At 44.7% G+C, this 8990-nt stretch overlaps 1 protein-coding gene across 1 annotated transcript in view; it reads left to right on the top strand.

Annotated features, from left to right (window-relative positions):
• Nucleotides 1–4068: 4068 nt before the first annotated feature.
• The window catches only part of LOC139384450 (CD82 antigen-like), an 89217-nt gene continuing 84295 nt past the window's right edge, over nt 4069–8990 (top strand). Inside the window, exon 1 of the mRNA XM_071129216.1 lies at nt 4069–4243. The gene's annotated coding sequence lies outside the window, so the exon portion shown is untranslated. The remainder of the gene's footprint in view (nt 4244–8990) is intronic.

Here is an 8990-nt window from a genome sequence, read left to right as displayed (position 1 = left end):
CTGAGCCTGACATCACTACTCTGCCCCCCCCCCCCAGGCAGGTCAATCAATAGTAGAGGGTGTTGGTTAGCTGCCTGGCCTGGCCCTGGTCTGAGCCTGACCTCACTACTCTACCCAGGCAGGTCAATCAACAGTGGATGGTGTCAGCTAGCCGTCTGGCCTGGTGCATGGTAGCATGCAAGGCTGAGTACAGTGGCCTCTCCTGTGTAGCTTCTCTCTGTTGTCACTAAGTGCTACTATGTGTCACTGCGTAGCGCACGGTGCAGGGCTAGCCAGCCCATACAATTACAATGACCATGATGATGACCAATAGAATCATTCTATTTCCATGGGTGGGTGGGTGGGGGGGGGGGGGGAACCCCCTTCTCTTGGTTTCCAACATTCCAACCTCTCTGACCGACAGAATTATGTCTTTTAATAGGATGTCTGTGTCTGCGTTCGTTAACCAAGTGGGAAAGTGGTAATTACCAGTTGTGAAGTGTTAAATACCAGTTGGATTGGATGCATTCACGTGTTTTGAACTCGTTGAGAAACGCTGATTGGCTGACAAACCGCGTCCACCGTAATCTAACAGTACAGCCATCATGCTCGTAAACAAATTATAACGTTCAAAAAACCACATTAATACATTGCTTTTTATAAATAATGTTTTGTTGTTACATTTAAATGCCCCAAAAAATGCTGCTATAGAGGTCATTTCCTTAGTATGTGACATCAGAGGTCAGCATGTGGGAGGAGTCAGGAGTTCAGAGATGATGAGTTTCCCCCACTAGTAATTACCAGTTGGAGGGGCGTTCAGTGTGGGGGTTTTCCCCCAGTCGTATGCTGGTAAATACCCCCTTCCCGCTTGGTTACGAACACACCTATCAGACCGAGTCCTTTGTGTTATTGTGTGAGAGGAACACATGAAACTGAACCTTCAGTAGTACTTGTGACATTGGGGAAGGTCAAACACCAGGCTCTGAGAGAACGTCTGCTACATCTCTTCACTGTACATGTTAACTCCGTTAGAACATTAACCCTAGCCTGGGTACTTAATGTTCATTACACTCATTAGAGAACATTAACCCTAGCCTGGGTACCCATCTGTTTAACGTTCATTACACTCCTTAGAGAACATTAACCCTAGCCTGGGTACCCATCTGTTTCACTGTCATTACACTCCTTAGACAACATTAACCCTAGCCTGGGTACTTAACGTTCATTACACTCATTAGAGAACATTAACTCTAGCCTGGGTACTTAACGTTCATTACACTCATTAGAGAACATTAACCCTAGCCTGGGTACCCATCTGTTTAACGTTCATTACACTCCTTGAGGAACATTAACCCTAGCCTGGGTACCCATCTGTTTCACTGTCATTACACTCCTTAGAGAACATTAACCCTAGCCTGGGTACTTAACGTTCATTACACTCATTAGAGAACATTAACCCTAGCCTGGGTACCCATCTGTTTAACGTTCATTACACTCATTAGAGAACATTAACCCTAGCCTGGGTACCCATCTGTTTCACTGTCATTACACTCCTTAGAGAACATTAACCCTAGCCTGGGTACCAGTCTGTTTAACGTTCATTAGACTCCTTAGAGAACATTAACCCTAGCCTGGGTACCCATCTGTTTAACGTTCATTACACTCATTAGAGAACATTAACCCTAGCCTGGGTACTTAATGTTCATTACACTCCTTAGAGAACATTAACCCTAGCCTGGGTACCCATCTGTTTCACTGTCATTACACTCCTTAGAGAACATTAACCCTAGCCTGGGTACTTAATGTTCATTACACTCATTAGAGAACATTAACCCTAGCCTGGGTACTTAACGTTCATTACACTCCTTAGAGAACATTAACCCTAGCCTGGGTACTTAACATTCATTACACTCCTTAGAGAACATTAACCCTAGCCTGGGTACTTAACGTTCATTACACTCATTAGAGAACATTAACCCTAGCCTGGGTACTTAACGTTCATTACACTCCTTAGAGAACATTAACCCTAGCCTGGGTACCAGTCTGTTTAACGTTCATTACACTCCTTCGAGAACATTAACCCTAGCCTGGGTACTCGTCTGCTACATCTCTTCACTGTACATGTTAACTCCATTAGAACATTAACCCTAGCCTGGGTACCAGTCTGTTTATTGTTCATTACACTCCTTAGAGAACATTAACCCTAGCCTGGGTACCCATCTGTTTCACTGTCATTACACTCCTTAGAGAACATTAACCCTAGCCTGGGTACTTAATGTTCATTACACTCATTAGAGAACATTAACCCTAGCCTGGGTACTTAACGTTCATTACACTCCTTAGAGAACATTAACCCTAGCCTGGGTACTTAACATTCATTACACTCCTTAGAGAACATTAACCCTAGCCTGGGTACTTAACGTTCATTACACTCCTTAGAGAACATTAACCCTAGCCTGGGTACTTAACATTCATTACACTCCTTAGAGAACATTAACCCTAGCCTGGGTACTTAACGTTCATTACACTCATTAGAGAACATTAACCCTAGCCTGGGTACTTAACGTTCATTACACTCCTTAGAGAACATTAACCCTAGCCTGGGTACCAGTCTGTTTAACGTTCATTACACTCCTTCGAGAACATTAACCCTAGCCTGGGTACTCGTCTGCTACATCTCTTCACTGTACATGTTAACTCCATTAGAACATTAACCCTAGCCTGGGTACCAGTCTGTTTATTGTTCATTACACTCCTTAGAGAACATTAACCCTAGCCTGGGTACTTAACGTTCATTACACTCCTTAGAGAACATTAACCCTAGCCTGGGTACTCGTCTGCTACATCTCTTCACTGTACATGTTAACTCCATTAGAACATTAACCCTAGCCTGGGTACCCGTCTGTTTAACGTTCATTACACTACTTGGCATTCTCTCCCCTGTAACTATTCCCCAGGTCGTTGTTGCAAATGAGAACGTGTTCTCAGTCAACTTACCTGGTAAAATAACGGATAAATAAAATAAAAAATAAAATAAATGCTTAGAGTGGAATGTTACCACAAACAGACTGGATATTGGAGAGAGTTAAAAGGCCATGCTTTCTGAGATGATACCATATGTGTGGATCATCATGGGGGTTCTGCCTTTATCTGTCCAATGAGATGATACCATGTGTGTGGATCATCTGCCTTTATCTGTCCAATGAGATGATACCATATGTGTGGATCATCATGGGGGTTCGGCCTTTATCTGTCCAATGAGATGATACCATATGTTTGGATTTTTTTATTTTACTAGGCAGTTCAGAACAAATTCTTATTTTCAATGACGGCCTACCGGGGAACAGTGGGTTAACTGCCTTGTTCAGGGGAACAGTGGGTTAACTGCCTTGTTCAGGGGAACAGTGGGTTAACTGCCTTGTTCAGGGGAACAGTGGGTTAACTGCCTTGTTCAGGGGAACAGTGGGTTAACTGCCTTGTTCAGGGGCAGAACGACAGATGTTTACCTTGTCAGCTCGGAGGATTCGATCTTGCAACCTTTCACTAGTCCAACGCTCTAACCACTAGGCTACCTGCCGATCATGGGGGCTCTGCCTTTATGTGTCCAATGAGATGGTCACTCTGCGCCACGGGGTATTGTTGCTATTAGTAGCTGCAGCTTTGGGGCCACAGCTTAATGGTTTCATGACAGTATAGCCCCTACCGACAGCATCAACCTACTTTCAACCTGCAATAAAACCCATCTATAAAGTCAAACGTCTCTTCACCTCATCATCCGCGTTGACTTATTATACCTCAATGTAGGTCAACGTGCAATGGTACATTAAAGAAATACAATTTCAGTCTGTAGGCCTACCCAATGTTTGCATCTGATGTTTGTTCTATACAGACATGATAATTACGCTCGAGCGTCACGGGGATTTAGGGGTTAAAGAAGGGCATTGCGCGCAGGCTCGCTAAAATGGTGGGAGACTGCAGAGGATTCCCTCGCTCTGTTCCGAGCTGTTACACTAACATGCTTGTTGCTGACGCTGAGCCTTTCTAAAAGTTAACAGCTGGTTACGTAACGCCCGGCACTAGAGCTAGGATCTCCACTCTTCTCGGTCCCGTCCGCGCTCCGCTCCGCGTCGTGTTGATCACTCTTGGCTTTGTTATTATCAGTCCAAAGTCCAACAGACAGACAGCTCACACACAACAGGACAAGGAGACCGACCACTCCGTTGCACCAACTTTTATTCCCCCCCTACAAACTTTACGCCAAACCGTAAGTAATTATACCAGGCAAACTTTGCGCATTGGTGTTACACAATATGATTTGTAGTTTTTTTTGCAAATGGTTAGCCTACGTTTTTCCTTGGATAGAAGCGCAATTGTTTTTGGGGGTGACACGCTTGACATTTTGATGAGCCCTTTGGAAGAGAAAAGTGGAATGGGAGTGTATGTAGAATGATGAATTTAAACAGAATTCGGGGGGATATAAACGTTGGCATGGTAAAAGCAATGGTCCTGTGTTTTCATCAGTTACTGCTGATGTGGCGTGCGTGTGTGGAACTCAAACACTAACGTCTGTAATTGAGACCAGTCGTATCCCAGGCATTGGAACTTTCTAACCATAATGTCTGTTCTCCTGATGATGTGGATACATCTGTAGTGAAGTTATATACTGAATCATTGTTGATGCATCATGATAAAAAATATACACACTTTGTTGTTCAACATTGCAACGTCTCTTGTAGTGTTTTATTTATATATATATATATATATTTGAGAGGTGTTTTTTTTAAATTGTGAAATTGAATATGGAAGTCTGAAACATGTATTTTTCCGTCTCTGACAGACTTCAGGGTTTATCTTATTGTTATGAGAAAAAAATTACGCATCTGTTCTGGTTTTTCTTCTTCCATTAGCTGGTCTAGAATGTTCTCCCACGTTGGTATGAGTTCCATTCCTATCTGTTGTCTTTGATATTGTGTCTGAACGTTCAAACTAAAACGGAGGGTTGAACAGTGTGGAGTCCTTCCATCCACTGACCTCCACACGTTCTATAGTGTAGATGATACTTCCGACACGTGGAACATACTGCCATGTACTTCTCCACGGCAGCGTTCACCGTTTTGGGCAGGGAGCCATGTATATTATATTATATTATCTCAAGGCTGATCTCACATCTGTTTGGTCTTATCGTTGTAATGGATAAATTACATGGACAGAGAGAGAGAGAGGGCTCCTGATCCTAGATCAGCGCTCCTGTTTTGAACACGGGCCCCAGAACAGAGGTTGTTTAGGAACGTGTTTCTACCAGACCAATGATGGCTAAAGCAGAGACTGTGTGTTCAAAACCATCTCCCTGCTGGATAGTTTTTTTCCTGTGTCTCATATGGCATCCTATTCCCTACATAGTACACTACTAGTACTACCTATTCCCTACATAGTACACTACTGTTGACCAGGTGCTATATACAGGATAGTTTGCCATTTGGGACTCAACTTAGTAGCAGGTCAGGGGGAAGCAGAGGAGACCTTTAGGACAGCATCAGACTAGTGTGTGTGTGTGTGTTTACAGTAGCTGTTCTAACACACACAGATACAGACACACAGCACTCAACCTACATACTAGTAGCACTGTATGTAACTGTCAACATAACAGACTGTCGGTCTTGTTTCATATCTCCTCTCTATAACATACTATCAGTCTTGTTTCATATCTCCTCTCTATAACATACTATCAGTCTTGTTTCATGTGTCCTCTTTACAACAGACTATCAGTCTTGTTTCATATCTCCTCTCTATAACAGACTATCAGTCTTGTTTCATGTGTCCTCTTTACAACAGACTATCAGTCTTGTTTCATATCTCCTCCTCTCTATAAGACTATCAGTCTTGTTTCATATCTCCTGTCTGTAACAGACTATCAGTCTTGTTTCATGTGTCCTCTTTACAACAGACTATCAGTCTTGTTTCATGTGTCCTCTTTACAACAGACTATCAGTCTTGTTTCATGTGTCCTCTTTACAACAGACTATCAGTCTTGTTTCATATCTCCTCTCTATAACAGACTATCAGTCTTGTTTCATATCATATGTGTGACTGGTTGGCAGAGCTAGCTGTGTGTGTGTGAGACTGGTGGACAGAGCTAGCTGTGTGTGTGGGACTGGTGGGCAGAGCTAGCTGTGTGTGTGGGACTGGTGGGCAGAGCTAGCTGTGTGTGTGGGACTGGTGGGCAGAGCTAGCTGTGTGTGTGGGACTGGTGGGCAGAGCTAGCTGTGTGTGTGGGACTGGTGGGCAGAGCTAGCTGTGTGTGTGGGACTGGTGGGCAGAGCTAGCTGTGTGTGTGGGACTGGTGGGCAGAGCTAGCTGTGTGTGTGGGACTGGTGGGCAGAGCTAGCTGTGTGTGTGGGACTGGTGGGCAGAGCTAGCTGTGTGTGTGGGACTGGTGGGCAGAGCTAGCTGTGTGTGTGGGACTGGTGGGCAGAGCTAGCTGTGTGTGTGTGGGACTGGTGGGCAGAGCTAGCTGTGTGTGACTGGTGGGTAGAGCTAGCTGTGTGTGGGACTGGTGGGCAGAGCTAGCTGTGTGTGTGACTGGTGGGCAGAGCTAGCTGTGTGTGACTGGTGGGCAGAGCTAGCTGTGTGTGACTGGTGGGCAGAGCTAGCTTTGTGTGTGTGTGTGACTGGTTGGCAGAGCTAGCTGTGTGTGTGTGTGAGACTGGTGGGCAGAGCTAGCTGTGTGTGTGTGATTGGTGGGCACCCTAATGGTATCACATTAGTGTGGGACTGGTGGGCAGAGCTAGCTGTGTGTGTGACTGGTGGGCAGAGCTAGCTGTGTGTGACTGGTGGGCAGAGCTAGCTGTGTGTGACTGGTGGGCAGAGCTAGCTTTGTGTGTGTGTGTGTGTGTGACTGGTGGGCAGAGCTAGCTGTGTGTGTGTGTGTGTGTGACTGGTTGGCAGAGCTAGATGTGTGTGACTGGTGGGCAGAGCTAGCTGTGTGTGTGTGTGAGACTGGTGGGCAGAGCTAGCTGTGTGTGTGTGATTGGTGGGCACCCTAATGGTATCACATTAGTGGGTGGGTGCTGAGTACACCGATGACATCAGTTGGCCAGAAGGAAAGATGTAGTTGTTACTGGCCCAACCCCCCCTCTGTGTTTGAGAGATGGAAGGAAAGATGTAGTTGTTACTGGCCCAACCCCCCCCCCCCCCCCCCTCTGTGTTTTAGAGATGGAAGGAAAGATGTAGTTGTTACTGGCCCAACCCCACCCCTCTGTGTTTTAGAGATGGAAGGAAAGATGTAGTTGTTACTGGCCCAACCCTTAAGATCTGTTCACATACCCAGAATAAATAGAAATGAATGTGTCTTTTTTTTAGTTCGCTGTTAAGTTGATTGTGAATTGTGTGTTGAAGGGGATCGTTGTACTACGAGTGGGCAATTCCACGCTAACCAAATTACGCTTGGACTTTTTTTAAAACTTTAAAATATATGCCAAACACAAACTTTATTTGAAAGTTTATTAAACCATACACAAGTCTATGCACAAGGACTACGTTGAACAAGTCGTCGCTGGTAAATGTAGCAAAAACTAACTTAGTGGAAGAACTGTGCAGATGTAGACTTTGGTAACAGAATTACAGTAAAATCTCCCTCTGGGTTTCATGATCACGTTCCCTCAAACACCCTGTTTGAAATATCTGCTCTGAATTAAGATTCAAACATTTTCTCAAACACCCTGTTTTTAAATATCTGCTCTGAATTAAGATTCAAACATTTTCTCAAACACCCTGTTTTTAAATATCTGCTCTGAATTAAGATTCAAACATTTTCTCCAACACCCTGTTTTAAATATCTGCTCTGAATTAAGATTCAAACATTTTCTCAAACACCCTGTTTTTAAATATCTGCTCTGATTTAAAGATGTCCACAGATAGAACTGTCTGTCAGCTATGACCTGGCGCCTTGAGTTTGAAAATATCTATATATTGTTTTTGGGGGTTATTGAACTACAGTAGGTGAAGTGGATTTACCCCCCAATTAACAGGAATTACGGAAACAAAATGACACAATTAGTCCCTGATCTGTAATGAACAGAAATGCATAATTTATGGATTTGAAGGTCTATTTTTCTGCATATCTAAGCACACCTCTTGGAGCTAATCTACATCCTCCTGTCTGGTGGTTATTTTATATTATAGAAGATAAATATGTTTCTGTGCACCTCTGCTCAAATCTGGGTGAAGGACTGAAAGGAATGTGAGTTATTCACTACAGTTTAGTTATAGCTTGACAAGATAACTACTCTAACTTGATTGTAGCTTGCTTTTTCTCTGAAGTCTACCAAGCTTGCCAGCAGGCATCCCAGCTAAGATGGTTAGACAAGATAACTACTCTAACTTGATTGATAGCAATTTTATGAAGTTGGCTTCAGCTGAAGCTGAATCGAGGGACAAATCTTAGGGGGGGGGACGTGCCCTCTGTGTATAAAGGCTTCTGGGTGCTCATGGGTCCTTTCTGATGGAAAAGCTCCCAGTACAGAAAGTTGAAGTGTTGTTTTAGACTCTCACGCAGTAAATCACCAGCTGCTCTACCAGTGGGGGCGGGCCCACCCATCACCAGCTGCTCTACCAGTGGGGGCGGGCCCACCCATCACCGGCTGCTCTACCAATGGGGGCGGACCCACCCATCACCAGCTGCTCTACCAGTGGGGGCGGGCCCACCCATCACCAGCTGCTCTACCAGTGGGGGCGGGCCCACCCATCACCGGCTGCTCTACCAATGGGGGCGGACCCACCCATCACCAGCTGCTCTACCAATGGGACGATGTCTGTAGTGGTTCCACCCAACCGGTTGCTCCTTTATTCAAAAGGACATCGTTGAATCAGATGAACTCCTCAAATTCAACCGATGAGCCCTCAGACGTTGACCCCAAAACTCTAACTAGTCCCTAATCAGTAGAGAACACTGCACCCCTGTAACTACTAGACTCTATAGTCTGAAACATGTGTTTCTCCTCTGTTTACATGTT

Source organism: Oncorhynchus clarkii, chromosome 26 (assembly GCF_045791955.1).
Source record: "Oncorhynchus clarkii lewisi isolate Uvic-CL-2024 chromosome 26, UVic_Ocla_1.0, whole genome shotgun sequence".
NCBI lineage: Eukaryota > Metazoa > Chordata > Actinopteri > Salmoniformes > Salmonidae > Oncorhynchus > Oncorhynchus clarkii.
This window is presented reverse-complemented; position numbering and strand designations above follow the sequence as displayed.